Source organism: Lonchura striata, chromosome 4 (genome assembly GCF_050655825.1).
Source record: "Lonchura striata isolate lonStrDom1 chromosome 4, ASM5065582v1, whole genome shotgun sequence".
Classification (NCBI taxonomy): Eukaryota; Metazoa; Chordata; class Aves; order Passeriformes; family Estrildidae; genus Lonchura; species Lonchura striata.
In genome coordinates, this window is record NC_140706.1 from 25,031,698 (window position 1) to 25,047,819 (window position 16,122).

At 34.9% G+C, this 16,122-nt stretch overlaps 1 long non-coding RNA gene across 1 annotated transcript in view; it reads left to right on the forward strand.

Annotated features, from left to right (window-relative positions):
* Positions 1 to 12,272, forward strand: part of LOC146767565 (uncharacterized) — a 42,933-nt gene extending 30,661 nt beyond the window's left edge. Inside the window, exon 2 of the long non-coding RNA XR_014955093.1 lies at positions 409 to 12,272. This is a non-coding gene — a long non-coding RNA (uncharacterized LOC146767565). The remainder of the gene's footprint in view (positions 1 to 408) is intronic.
* Positions 12,273 to 16,122: the final 3,850 nt, after the last annotated feature.

Sequence of the window (16,122 nt, forward strand, 5' to 3'; positions counted from 1 at the left end):
CCACAGTTCCAGGCCAGAGTTCCAGGCTTGGAGTTGTTTTATGTCAGATATTTTTCCAGATAATTTCTTGATGTGGCTTGAAGGTTATTATGGGCCAGGACACTAGGAGATGCATTCACTGTATGGCATTTTCACTTAGTTTGCTTGTTTTGGGAGGGGGGAAAATTGAATTCTGCCAACTTTCCTTAATGTTGGATAAAAGTGTTAGTAACTGTATTGAAGTGTGAAAATGGTATTGAATTGTTTGTAGCTGGGAAGGCTTAAATAATTTCATTTTGCTGCAAATTAAATATCTATATTATGTGAAAAAAAATCACCGTAGTAGTAAGATGCTAAACAACTCTAAATGCCTGCATCCCATGCTTAGGTAACTGCCTCATATAACAGGAAATACTTTGCTTTCTACAGCAGCTTCATACTGACTTGAGATCGTGACAAGAATAAAGAAGACATGGACATGTCTTCCTCATCACAAAAATTCACTACTTTTTCCATCTCAGAAAATTGCCATAACCACAGATAGTTCAATACTTAGAAGGAGAACCCCAGCATGGCCCCACATGCTATCCTGGAAGGTAAAGAAATGCTGGTTTGAACTCGTTCCTTGTGAGAAAGGAATTTAACACTCCTCTGATTTCGAGTGAGTGCAAAGGGAAGCAACATGGTCAGCTCCCTGCTCAGCCCACCACAAGAACCTCCACCCTGGAAGGCAGCTGGGACTGAAATCTCAGATTCACGCATCTGTTTTTCACAGGTGCAAGAGGTAATGAAAATCTGTCAGGCACTCTCTCCTGGCCTAGGTGTTGCCACACAAAGACCCTTCAGTCCTAAGAAATGAAGATTTTTAGATGGCGAATTTTCCCATTTTGCTTAGGAAAGGAAAGCAACTTATTCAGACTCATGAATTCTCCTCCTGGAGACAGACACAGTGCTCAAAATAATAAAGCCTAAATACTTTGTAAATGTGAGCCTAAATGCTCAGGGAAGATGGGAATCCTGAAGCATGGAATTGTTTGTGTTAGTCTATAAATTAGGCATGAAGAATGCTTGTGGCCTGTGAGGTAAAAATCACAGAAAATATAGTAGCAACCCATAGCAAATCAGTGTATCCTGTCAGGTGCAAGTACAACCTGGCCACAGAACAGTTCTCGCTGTGTCTGCCATCAGCATCGAAACACGTTACAACAAATGTGTTTAGATTTAAAGTAGGGGTGTCAGGACCATTTGATCTAAGCATAGACATAAATGTAGTCTTAAATAAAATTTTTATGTCCTTAAACAGTTGAAGTCTTCAGACAGCTACAAGGTTGAAAAGCAGGGGAACTGGGAATTAATGCAATGGTATTGAATCCTGAGCTTCAGCAGCTAATGAGACTTTTAGGTACTACCAGTTTTGCCTCTGTTCTGAGGACAATTTTTTATTTCTGACAAACAATTCAACAATGAGGATCTGGTCATGTACACAAAGTACATAAAAAATTAACTTTGTCACTGTATTTGCAATTGCTACAATGACACAAATGTTTATGCATTCTGATAGATAGTTTTTAAATGCTTTAATCCCTCAGCTACAAAATGCTGGTACAATGGTTTTAGAAAATATTCTGTCTATATGAAGTTAAATATTTATGTCAGTAGGATTCTTTTCCCAATTCAAACCAGTTATTGACAGAATGTTTGATAACTATCTGAATCAAATAATTAAACATTTCTTAATAATAAGTTGTATGTGGCTGAAACATTATCTCTTCCCTGTTTGCCTATACATAAGATATTTTTTATAAAAAATAAATATTACATAGATGATAGCAGAAAAAGTGTTACAGATTTTAGTATAGAAATTCAAATTTTCAGATTTTCCTTTTCTAACTTAGTAAAATCATGAGCCTCAATATAAATGATGCATGCAAAATTACTATCATAAACTGTAGAGTTATGTGGATTTAGAAAACAAAAGTTAGCATGAAGCCACCCTGACTGAATGGTTTTCTAAACCAATCCACAGGGTCTTTAACCACATTTTTCACTTACATTATCTTTTTGAAGTTTTCAATTGAATCAGTCATGTTCTGTTATGCTGACTCCTAACATGATGTGATGGAGGAACAAAATGACACAAGACATTTGCAATAGATCAGTCAGAAAATCAAAGACAAGAAAAGCAGCAATAGCAAAATAATTCATAATGAGTCTGCAGATTGGGGAAAACTAATCTTTATTCTTTATAAATCTAAATTTTCAGGAGTATCTTACAAACTGATATCCAAAATAGGAAGATATTTTTTAACATCCTTTGTACAGGACACATGTCTTTACTAACTTTGGATATTTCCATATGTAACAGAAAGTGCATTTTAACTCTGGTTTAAGAAAGCCCATATATGCAAGCTGCATTCTGTGTGAAATAAAGCAATTTTACAGTATGTTTTACTATGCAATTAAATCCATTTGAAGATGTGCTCTGATCTAGAACAGAATATTATCGGTATGGGCTTTTATATGCTCTTCAGACATTTAAAATTCATTTTCACTGGTTGACAATAGGAACTTGAAAAATAAAAAATGTTTTTATTAGAAATTTTATTAATTAAATTAATTGTATTTGAAAATTAAGATAGAAAAAGCAAGAAAATTCTGTTCTTCCCCATAGGAAGAACAGATTAGATGGCTGATTGTAAAGGTAATAAAGGAAAATCAAAACTTTGGCTAAAAGTCTTTTCTGTGGCTATGTAAAAATTTTTGTTATAAATTAAAAAGCTCATGTTTCGTTGAATCTTTGTAATTAAAAAATTTTACTGAATACTAGGTTCTTATGAATTACTTGATCATAATTATTAATTATAACTATTTTTTTCAAATATCAAAAATAATTTCAAAAATACTTATCCTATTGGGTTTTTTTTTCCTTTTAGATGCTTTGTGTAAGACATAAATGCATGGTATATCTCATTCAGACTGCACTTTTCAGAAGTGTCTAAGCACTTAAAGATATTGAACAGCCCAGGGTTTACTCAAAAGCTCCTTCACACAGTAAAATCACCTGTTTGTCCAGTGGTGTCTTTCCTATGGACCAGAGTTCCTTTAGCACTCTTTCCTTTGTGTATCCTCTGTTCTTAGTCAAATATTGACAAAACCATAGTGGTGTTGGGTGGTAATAATCTTAGTTTTCCATAGAGGATTCCTGGTTGTCTAGCTGGAATAGCTATTTATTCTAGATAAGATCAAGGCATAGAAACAGCTTATCAGGTAGATTGTGGTTGTTCCAGGTGAATTCACCTCCTATTCCACTACCTCTTCTCTGTATCATGCATAATGGGCAAGAAATGTTAAGCAGACAGTCTGGCAGAAGCAGTTGCAATGGCAGTGAAATTCCAGAAGGCTTTTATGTCTGTCCATAGTATATTATAATACTTAAATTGTTAAAAGTTATCTTTTGTTCCCATTTTTGTTATGGAACAAAAGCAACATGTAATCTCCCTATTCTGTGTCATAGCCAATATGCAAAATTCACAGTCCCTCTTGTTGCTTCCCTGAAGCATTTACTCTTGCATTCTTAGGGAAAAATAAGGCTGATGGAGTACACAGATACCTAGTCTAACTAATGTATTTCCTGGAAAAAGTCAGTTATGGATTCAATCTTTCTCCTTTCATACTGAGGAGTTTTTGGAATCTACTTCCCTGTCTTCTTGCGTGAGCTCCCCTCCTAGGCAGAATGTGGATATTTCCAGAGAGAACTAGGAAAACTGGAACTTAATGTAATAGGGGCATACATTATTTCCTGTAAATTCTATGTACATTCAGTGATAGATAGATTCATCATCTTATCTTCTAGAGTTAATGAAGCAAGAGAGAAATACCTCCAGACTGTGATCCATCTCATTTCATGAACCTGTCTCATGATCCAGAAATACTTATTGCACATGTGATATATTGTGCAAGAGGTAGTTAGAAACATAGAGATTTGGGCAACTAAAGTTAATGGAAAAGAACTCACATCCTAAATAAAGCAGAGGTACCTCAGACACCAACCACCTTAGCAGAGGAAGAAGCATCCCGTTAAAGAGATTTAGTTTCTCCTCCTACAAAAAACCTGAGAGAAAGAGAGCTTCAGCTGCTATCCTAGATCACCTGGGTCACTCCTGTTCCTTGTCTCATTTGTTCTTTCACTCCCCTCCAGGGTAGGGCCAATAGCTAAGCAAAATTGGAGTGGCCCTACATTTGAGTAACTAAAGAAGATCAGTTCTGAGTAACAAAAGATCTGTTTCTGTTCTGCTTTTGCTGTTCACATGTGGGGACCAAAAATACTGGCGAAGAGTCCATCACAGTAGAATTACTGAAGAAGTTGATAGTGTCAGCTAAAACAGGTTCATGAACAACCTAAGTAGCTTACTGTATTCACACCACTGAAAGATTTTATCATGAACATATAGGTCTGCATGCTCAGGCCTGGGATGCTGGGCCTTCCTCTTTCTTCAATGGGGCCAGTCAAGAGCAATTCAGCTGAAGATAGCAAGGGAAAATGTGTATAGCTGTCATTACTATATTATTAGGAATGGTGCCTTACATGTTTATTCTGAAATATCTTGCTGGGTCTTGTCCATTTAACCAGAACTCCTGGATTATGGGGGCTTTACTTAACTCCCCATCCCAGCTTCGACTGCTGGGAACTGGGTATCCTGAGGACAACTGCTTTTGGCATTAAAGACTGAGGCAAAGAAGGCACCTCAGGCTTGTTTTTATTCCCTGCTGCTAAATTACATTCTACATCCAGCAAAGGGTGGAGACTCTCCTTAGCCCTGCTTTTGCTGTCAATGTATTTATAGGAACTTTTCTTGTTTTCTTTTAATGCAGTGGCCAAATTAAGTTCCAGTTTGGCTTTGGACCTTCTAATTTTCTCCCTACATAACCTCACAAAATACCTGCAGTGCTCCTGAGCTGCCTTCACTCCTTCCAAGGTGAAACACTATTTATTTTCCCCTTGGTTCCAACTGAAGTTCTCTGTTAAACCACAGAATCAGCTTGTGTTACAGTACAGGGAGACAGGTTTCTCCTGTATCCATAAGATTTCCTTCTTAAGGTGAATATAGCCTTCTGGGACTCCTTTTTTCCTGCAGGACTGACTTCCAAAGGACTCTGTCAATCAATATCTTACACACGTGCAATTCTGCCCACAGTAAGACCAAGGTGGCAGTTCTGGTGGCATCCCTACTTACTTTGATGAGTCTGAGAAAAGACAGGGGAAAGGTATTGATTTTTTTATTTTGTTGGTTTTGGGTTGTATATTTTTTTGCCTTGGTTTCTTATTAGCCAAATCTATTTTAACTGGTAATAAATTCAATTAATTTCTTTAATCTCTTTCCTTTTCTCAACCCAAGAGCTTTTCCATTAGGGTTTCTACCCCATCCTGAATGACTGAATATCTAGATGGGAACTTGTCCCCCTAGCCAAGGTCAACCCACCACAGCAATAAAGACATTCTTTCATATTGCCTGTGTGTCAAGTAGCTTTGAAAGTCATTGAAAATGCTACAACTTTCTTTCTAGACTTGGTGAAAGGAATTCTTCTGAATATTTTTTCACATTTATTTAAACCATCATGACTATGAATTTCCAAGAGGATGCAATAGGTATGAGGGTGAGTGGAAAAGAGAAAACCTATAAAAAGTCTGCTAAAAAAAGCATAAGACAAAACAAGTTATCTGCACTGTCGTGTTCTTGAAATAAAATTCCATCAGTCTAAGTTAATGATTCTTAATAAATGTGGTTAATAGCTAAAAATGGAGTTGAGTGCTCATTTCTTCAACATTATAAGCAGTCATTGCACACAGTAATAAAAATAGAAAGAATGACTTCAGTTTTTTTTTCCCGATGAATTGAGTTGTCACCTATTAACATTTAAAACATAGTTAATTAATACGCTGTCATTGATGTGTGACTCCATTATCAAAGTTCTTCAAATATGTAAATTTTCTGTTGTAAGCTGCCCATCTTTCTAAAACTTAGGAAAGCAACTCTAAATCAGTCAAATATTCAGCTTTATACTGCTGTCACATTAGTTTATTTTGTTTTATTTATGCATCTACCATTTAACTTTCAGGTTCCCAAAGGTGTATATTGCTACCCCTAGACTGTAATGCTTGAATTAGAAAAAGAGCAACAGCCAGGGATCAAATGATGTAAAGTTGGTATTTTCTTATCTGAGGTGCCTCTTGTAATTCACATCACATTTCAATTGTTGAAGTGGAAACAGTAAAGCAAGAAAGATGGCAATATAACTCAGAAAATATAAAGGGATAACACTGAATACATCTGACAATCATTATAGCAACTAGCACGTCCCATGCATTGCCATCCTCTATAAACAGGCAACTCCAATGGGAAGAGCTGTAAGGCATAAGATATTTTCCCTCTTGCTGAGCTGGAATAATCACGCCATTAGCTGTGGCTGCATCACAAATGGAAGTGCATCAGATGGAGCTCCACAGCAACTTTAAATAAGGTAACTCTGGTAGCTGCAGTAGACTGCATATAATCCAGTTTTCTCTCTTGAGATCTAAGAACTAACTTGTATTTCCATAACCTGATTATTTCTTCTTTTGGCATGATCTTGTGTCTTTGGATGATGCCACGTAGAGCAGTGAGAAGAACAAGTGCGCTCCTTCAAGTTTTGAAAAGCAAGATGTTTCTTTAAAACACCTGTGACATGCATGCCACTTCAGGAAACAACTACTCAGTAAATTGTTTAATACTGGCAGTGGCATTTCCAGCTGTATTTGGTCCATATAAGTGCAATAAAGATGGGAGATTAATTATCTACTAACCTTAAAAAATTTAAAGAATTCTTTGCTTGTGAATGTAAACTGTGATTGTTTATAACTAGTAGAATTTTTTTTTTGATGAACCCTTAAATTAATTGCACATTAGATTATTAGTCATACTCTAATTCTAGTTGCACAGGTTTGTGCTACATAATATTTTGAGCTGTGCTCTTGTGTCAAAAAGATGCCATTATTAATTAATGAACTACATTGTATTTTATTCATAGCCCCACTTACAAGGAGCAAGATTTATAGGATTTCTTTTTTATCAGCTAATCATTATTGTCTTCTACACATAAGAGTTTCTGTAGTTACACAGAATAGAAACCTTATGTTGGGACATAAAAATAATTGAAGGATTCTTCAATTCTTTCAATTCCCCATCACCTAGTTTTTGAGGGGAGAAGGAATGATCTCAGAGTTATTTTTGATTTTACTTTAAGTCAGGGCACACATCAAACCTCCTAAAACAGTGATGAGACCCTCTGTCATGATAATGAAGACATTTCTACCACAGGTTTGATATTAAGAGAAGCAAGTGCTGGCCAGGAATAAGATATGTTCCATTCCAGCATATTCAATTTTATCAGTGTTTCTATATTATACATTATATTGTATTCTATCCATTACCTATTAGCTATTATATTATAGAAATGAATCCATGAAAAACTGGAAAATAATCTTCAAATGACCCTAAAATGTTGCAGAATATTTTCTTAGAGAGTTTTTCAGTTTCTTATTTACATAACATTTCTTGAAAATCAGCAGTGTCATAGGGAAATTATAAAATGTGAAGATCCAACTACTTTCTAATGCCATTCACCTGTTTAAGGAAACTAGGATGAGACACAGAGTTAGGGAGAATTTTGTGCAAAAGTATTTCATCCAACCCACAATTTCATTAAAATAAAATTTGAGGTAGAAATTTCTAGGTTTCAAGAAAAGGGAAATGAGGAGATATGAGTTCAAAACAGAAATTTTTTGCAAGCTGACAAAACATTTGTTTTTTAAAAAAAATAAAAAATATGACATTCAAAGTAGTGATAAGAATTATTTTGTCAGCTAGGCTATGGGGGAACAAATGGGGTGGAGAGCTGGGTCTCTCATAACAGATTTTCCCATGCATGCATGAAGGGGATATAATATAAAAATTATATTAGAAAATATTAAAACTACTAATGAAATTAATAAATCTACATTTTAACAATTCTTACATGAAATATTAAACTACCTATCAAGTAAATCCAGTTTCTCCTTGAGATTAAAAGAATCAGTTCCCCTATATTCTATTGCAAAAGCTATAGGAAAAGGAATTTTAACTGCTGACAGTAGGAAACTTCTGTGAAGATCAAGAGGATGAAGGATGCAACAGCAAGAAAAGGCCTCTTCTTCCAATATCCTAAGGTAAAAAGAAAAAGAAATTCCATGTATTACATGTCGTTACTAATTGTATGCATTAAAATATCATCCAGCTGTTCTGTTTACTGACATCTTAATATTTGGCTTTTGAATTTAAGTTTATACTCATAGTGGCAATCCCTGCTTCAGTGTACAAGTTGGGATTTGCTCCTTTGTTCACATGGTTATACTGAATAATCAACTTTGTCTAAAATGGTCATCAGAAGCACAGTGTAAGACACAATTCTAAGCTTGGGAGCATGCAAAATACAAATCAAATGGTTCTGCTTTCTGTCCTTTGAATGAGCCAACCCATTAAAAATATTTCCACTTCAAAGCAAACAGACCAAATAAATTCTAAAATCCTATATGAACCTATATCCCAAGAATATTTTTAATTTTTTGAATAGATTTCTGAATATGAATCAACATAAGTTTCAAAGTGAAGAAGGTTACTTATACCCAAACAGGCTCTGAAGTTAGTCAAACAGGTGCTAACCTAGTTCTCCTCTCCTTTATATAAGCCAATTTCAGAGGTGAGGCACCCGTGTTCAGCTAAGCAAGAGGAATTTGTGGGAACTGTAGCTAAGACTGTGAGATGCTAGATACCCTGGAGGATTAGGATTTAGCTAGCAAACAGAGTTAGAAAAGCTTTACTGTGCTGTCTGCTTCACTTTGGGGCAGTGAACTGCAAGAGAAATTCATCTTGGCTAGACAGTAGTTCTCTGCCTTGCCTGACTACTAAGTTGTCGCTTCTTACAATGTCACCAGAGACATTGTCTGAACTGAAGCTGTTAATGATAAACAAAACCCAGTTGTTGAATGGTTTAAAAATATGCTTCTGCTTCTTGTTAGAAAATACATAGTGTATTTGTAAGCAGTGCATAATATTTTTGAGAAACATATGTTTGCTTGTATGAGAATAAACCACAGGCAGCCAGTACCACACAGACTGAAATTATTTGAAAAATATTCAAGGCAGGAGCAATTTGCTGGTGACATCTTTAACAATCTAAGCCATAACTACATTGCAGATGAAAAGTGAACTAAAAGTAAGTTCCTAGCCACCATGAATTCTGATAAGTGGGACTAGTAAGAGCAACTGCTTGAAAAACCACCAGTGAAATCCAGCAACAGTATACAGATATATATATATACACATATATACATATATGAGATTACCATCTCTGATGTGGGTGTCTTCTAGAACTGAGAGTTCATAGTTAAATATGGAATGGGCTCATAAACCTCCACACTGGGTCCTCTAACACTTTGCTTAAGTACTTATCTCTTGGAATCAAATATCAAGTTTCTGAGCATTAGCTAGACTTTTCAGAGGGCAGAGATATTAAGGAGCCTAATACAGGGGACTGCCAATTGAGTAGAAAACTATTATGGAGACAGGCAGACCCTAAAAACAATTTTTCCTAGACCTGCTCCAAGAGATAACATTTCCCATCTCCAGCATCTGCATTACTGGTTTGTGTTGGGGTCAGACCTGTATCACATGATCTGAATAAAATACTTGGATCCATTTCTGAGTTGCAATAATGGAAGTTCCCAATAATATCATTGCCACATAGACACAAAACCAAAATCTTGCCGTTCACTCTTATATGCATTGGTTAGTAAGTTTAGGTAAGGCATGGCTATTTGAAAAGACATTCTTTCTTGCGTGGCTGAAACTGTAGGAAAATAAACCTAAATGAAATTTTAAAAATTAATTTGAAAGTAGATTTTATGCAATCACAGTATATATGCATTAAAGACTTAAAATTCCCTACTTATCTGCTGTTTACTTTATATTCTTTTCTATATGTGAATGTCAATGTTTCTACTTGAATTTACTTGTCTTACTTTAAGGAATAAGCAGCATGGGTTTCAGGGGTGCTAATCAGCATGTCTGTTCTAATTAAAATCAAAAAACATTGCCATTTTCCTCACTCACACATATTAGCCTGCACTCTGGCATTTTGATTTAGTTCTTTCCTTTTTTCCCCAAAATATGCTGTTGTGAGGATTAAAGTGTTCAAGTTGTATACAGATATGGTATTTTTTTATTTAAGAAGAATATGGATTTGAATTTTTTTCCTTCAAATATGATTTAGATTTTTCCTGCTTGGAAATTTTATTTTTCTTTTACTAGTTCTTTCATATTGATCAACTGCATGCTATAGAGGGGAGTATTTGGAAAATGCAAATTTAATGCAAATAGCATGGTTTTCCATGTAATTGGAATGTAAATGTCACTGTATTATATTAGTTGAGATCAATTTACTGTACAGACACTGAATGTATCTTGGTTTAATTTTGTGACTTAAAAATTCCTAAGCTAAACTATTCCTGAATATCTGGGACCTTTCAAGATGTGAAAGTAATTCTGAGGAACAGACAGGTGGAAGCTACCCCTTGATTCTAGGTGATATAAAGATATCCCTAAAATACAATTGTCCTGTGATTTAGAGCCCTATTTTGGATTAGAAAAAATTAGATTCAGTTGTGAGTTTTGCCACAGACATCCTATATGACCTTGGACACTGTGCCAGAGGCACCCAGCCAATTGGAAACACAAGACTTTGAGATTTAGCTGGCATTCAAATTGTCTGAATCTGGGCTTTAGCCTCTCTGTGCCTCAGGTCCCTGTCTGTGAAAAGAAGATAAATTGACTTCCCTGCTTCACAGTAATATTGGAAGACAAATTCATCTGAGACTGTGAGGTACTATTGTGAGGCTTGTGTAAGTATCTTTATAAAAATGTATTTTTACTTTCTGTTACAGTCTCCAGCATACAGTGGAGAACACAAGAACTGGAGTTACGATTTTATCACTTGATATAGCAAAAACTACGAGCCATAAAATCTTGTTTTCTATTTCCACTTATTGTCCAACAACCAATATATTTTCATTATTGACAATAATATGTGTGCGTGACTTACACTGGATGTGCATGCATATTTTATCTTATACAAGCATATGCACTTCTATTTCTGCTGAGTTATGTGGATGTGTTGCTAATGTATGAGCATTTATGACATTTGCTAATTAAAAATACTGACACACTTCAAATTTATACATCATACTTAAGTTAAAAATATGCCTATATACATATCTCTATTAGAGCCAAAATAGCCTGGGTTCATCTCTCCTGGTGTGTGAGACCAGAGAATGAAAGACTGAGATCAGAATGAAGTTGCTTGGCATCAGATAATCATAAGTCAAGCACAGAGGCCTATAGATTTCAAATACCAAATACAAGGCAAAATAATCCTCTTAGACTTTCTTTTCGTAAGAACAGTCTAAATAACAAATTGAAAGTCCTCTTGCAATTCCGTGTTTAGTGGAGAAAATTCTCAAATTTCAAAAATTAAATATTTTTCCCTATCAGGGAATCTATCTGTTTTCTTCAGAAATTTATTTGGAAACAGTAAAATTATTGAAATTTGATGTCAAGTCCCATAAAGGTACTAGTATTAAGCCAAAGTTATTCAGGTTACTGACTGATGTAACTACATACGTAAATACATGTTTATGTGTATAATTATCTATATATAATTATTTTGTGTTTATTTTAGGAATGTATATTTTGGTAAAGTTAATCCTAACTAAATGTGTTTCATGGAAAACAAGGAAAACCTATAGCAGATAAAGTAATCACCAAATTCATCTTATTAAAATTATTGCTCTCTTTCATAGATGCCTGTGGTTATTAACAAACACAACTGGCATTTTTTCAGCATTCATCCAGGTAAACAGAACTGTTTACTTCTCTTTTCTGTTTTCTGCTGTAAGGTCTTTATTTATTTGCCATCTTCTCTATTGGCATTTGAGGATGATTTTCAAATATTTCAATATGATTTCAAGTATTTCACAGCTCTAGGAAAAAATACTGTGCTGCATGCAATTTTCCATCCACAGTTACTTGTAGGTTTTTCCTAGTATAGTTGATTAAGAACCAATTAGTTTCCTGCCTGAAAATCATGTAGATGCAGATTTGCATTAATTGGTGTCATAGAGGTTGTGTAAAAAAAAAAAAAAAAAAAAAAGACAAAAATTAAAATTCTAAAATCATAGAATCATAGAATCCTTTAGGTTGGAAAATACCTCTGAGTCCAAGTGCTAATCAAGCACTGCCAAGTCCACCAATAAACCATGTCCCTCAGCACCAAGCATTATGATAAATAATAATATAATAAAATAATAATAATAGCTAAATTGTAAGCCCTTGCAGAGGACTGCAATACCTTCAGCAAAGGAATATATCACAAGTCACTGAATTCTGTACTGGCTTTTGTCTGGAATATGTTTTGGAATTGTGAGCAAACCAGTTGTGAAAACACAGGGATGTTTTCTCTGTTACTGAACGTGGCTTACACAGCATCAAAGCCTTTTTGTTTTATCAATTTTTTTGTTTTATCAATTACTGACAGTAAGTGGACTGGGGGTGTACAGGTGACACAAACAGGGAAGCTGAACCCAAATGCTACAAAATATGGCATTGTGCTCAGTAAGAAAATATGGGGGGAAGAAAATGGGAGTTTTGGCCTTCGTCTTCCCAAACAACCATTACATGTGGAGAATCTCTGCTTTCCTGGAAACAGTTAAACTTCTGCCTGCCAATAGGAAGAAATAAACAAATTTATTTGCCTGTGTGTGTGGCTTTTACTTTAGCAATCAAACTGCCTATATTTCAACAAGGCAGAAGTTGAAATTAAACCACAAATTTTCTCACTTTACCCTTGCTAACCTCTCCCCCTCTCTGCACTGGGGGATTGAGAGAGCAGCTGTGTGGGGCTGACTTGTCTTATGGGTTAAATGTTGGCAATTCTAAATGGAGCTCCCTAAATTAATACTGATTTGAAATCAGTGGTCTTTTACATAGTGCTGAAACAAGATGCCAACTCCTCTATGCATCAGTCTATACAAAAAGTTATTAGAGAATATCAGAATTCAATTAAGTTTAACAAGGTACAATTCAGAATGTAGTGTGGGAAGAGAACACAGAATCTTTAAGCAATGGAAGCTGCAATAATTTCTAACTTTAAAGACAATGCTAATTCTTAATTAGCTTTTTTCTCAACTGACAAAATGCTAGATAGTGCTTTTTTATACTGGCTCCTAAGCTTAATGGGAAACTCTGATTAAATATTTTCTTCCTATAATTTCTGAGTTTGTTTCAGATTTATCTTATTTCATACATTATGGTTCGCAGTTAGCATTTCCTCAAAGTATAAAACACCATAATGAGAATTTCATAAATGGAAATTGCTTACTGAATCCTACAGTGCACATGCAGGGAAAAAATCTCCCTAAAGTTATCCTTTGATCTTTCATCATAATGTTCTGACTCTGAAAACTTCATTAATTTCAACATTTTTAAAAGTCATTATCCCAATAAGGATTAAAAAACCCAACAAAATAAAAATGTCAATTAACATTAACAATAATATTAAATGTGTTTGTAAGTACATTCCAGGAAAAAAAGAGAGATATTGTGTGTTTTCAGTGTTGAGTCTCATTTCTTTACCTTAGATGTAAGCAGCATGCCAAAAATCTTATGTAAATGGGTAAATGATAGCACAAAATATCTGATTAATCTATGTACAAACTGATTCATTTGGCTGACACTAAAACTTCCTATTTTCTAGAGGGGAACAATCCAGGTTCATATGGGAGATTTGAAATTACGATGAACCATATCAGATTTCACTCTACTGATTACTAGATCACCACTTTGAAAGCAATTAACAGATTTCAGGATGAATTAAAATTAGTCCCTTAAATGCAGTAGCTTTGCATCACTATGCATCACAGACTGATGATTTTCTACAACTGCTACAGAAATAATGGAATGTAAAACTAAACCTCCTGGCTGCACTTATATAGCAAACGCACTTCTTTCTGCTTGCTTTATTTGCTTTTGGAGCACCAGGACAGCCAGCATAATATAATTTCCTGACAAACTACACTTCATAAACTCAGATGATATTGTATAAATAGATAGAAAAGGATAGATATCACAGAGGTAGTTCTTTAATTTGCTAAATCAACTAGATGAAATAAATTTCCAGGTGTACTTAAAAACTGTGCAATTGATAGTGAGATAATTGCAATTTTCATTTTGTTTAAATTAAAAAAAAACCACTTTTGATTTCAGAAAATTAATTAATTTTGGCATTACACTTGAATTTACAGACACTATATAAAACCAAGAATTTCAAATATATCCATATATATATTTTTACTGCTTTGGAAATGAATACTGGTTGCATGGTTGCCAAAAATACAGTGCCTATTCATACTGTGTTGTGCAAGTTCTTTGATGTCTTCTTTGTAAGTCTACACACAGGAACATTTATTAATATCACAGTGGCTGTCAGAAAGGAATGCATGAGAATGGCTTTGTGTGAACCTAATGATACTGTTCACAAGTTCAAAGTTGGATGTGCATGCCTTTACAGGGTTTAGATCTAAAGCAAATTTTCACTGTTTAAATAGGTTGAAAAGCAGCTATATGGAGATTCTGGCATGAAAATATTTTCTTTTGTAACTTTGTCTCCTTGAAGCAAGGTAAAATGATAACTCTGGAATATTTCTTGACTTTTGTAAGAGATAAATCCCAGAATCCTAGCTGTACCTGATACTTGGAGGAGCCAAGAAAGTAAACATAGTCATGCTCAATCAGAAGAGATTGAGTTTCACTTCATATTCACATGTAATCTAAATTCCTAGGGTTTTTTTTTTTAAATTATGAAATTTAAAGTCCTATAGTAAAACCAGAGTAGTGTGCTGTGGAACAACACAAATGACTGAAATAGCTTGTTATTAAAGTCACAAAAGGCTTTACAACCTCTGTTGTGTATTTACTGCCTGCTGTTGTGAAGAACTCAACTTCTGACTTCTAGGCATAACTGTAATACTGAACTTTTAAAATGCCTGTGACTGTCATGCCATTGCTTGCAAAAATACTTTTGCAAGTATTATATGCACACAAGTGTATAAATCTCCAGATATATCAGGCGGGATCTATTAAAAAAAAGATAAAATCAAGAGACCACATAGGAGACTCAAAATGATGCATACATTGAAAAAACTCTCAAATTTGAAGAGGAGCTTTCTCAACAAGATTAGAGAAACAGTCATTCAGAAGGTCTGCTATGTAGAAAAATAAGGCTAAAATAATTGGTTTGCTGCACGTAGGTGATACTTTGATCCTCAAGAAATCAGAGAGCTCAACTCAAATTCATATCTTAATCATGATTGACTTGAGGGGTATAGCAAACCTAAGAAACACAATACACCACCAGGTTTTCATTATTTGTCCAGAATCTTATGTATTTTCTTTGAAATTACCTCAAAAAATATTACATTTCATGGACAAAAGCCAGTTTAGTGGTACTATGCATTTCTTCATCACTGCAGAAGGAAACCCATTAACAACGCAGAGAGCTAGTTGGCTTGGCAAAATTCATGGAGCTAACCATGAAATGGGTGGATATGATACTCACATCAACTGGAAGAAGAGGCATGGGCTTGCTCCTCAATAGGCAGTGTTTGTGGGAAGCTGTAAGGTCTTGTAAGCAGTACTAATCTTATAAAGCAAATAATGTCACTATATTTCAATACTATTTCAAGAAAGGGTTTCTTAAAATCCATGCTATCTGTTCAGGTGGTAGCTCTATGCACTCCAGGTCAGTGCCAGAAAACCTCATTCCTGAGAGGCAATAACTTTATGCCTGAAGTGTCTAGCTTGTACACTGGATGTCCTAAACAGCAAGCCCCAGAATAAAAGCTGTGGCTTTTCTCTTCTTACACCTCCTGCAGGATGGGATCAAATTGGCAAAATTATTGTCACTGCTATTCCTCATCACACCACTTTTGGCTCTTCAGTTATCTTTTTCTCTGCAGAT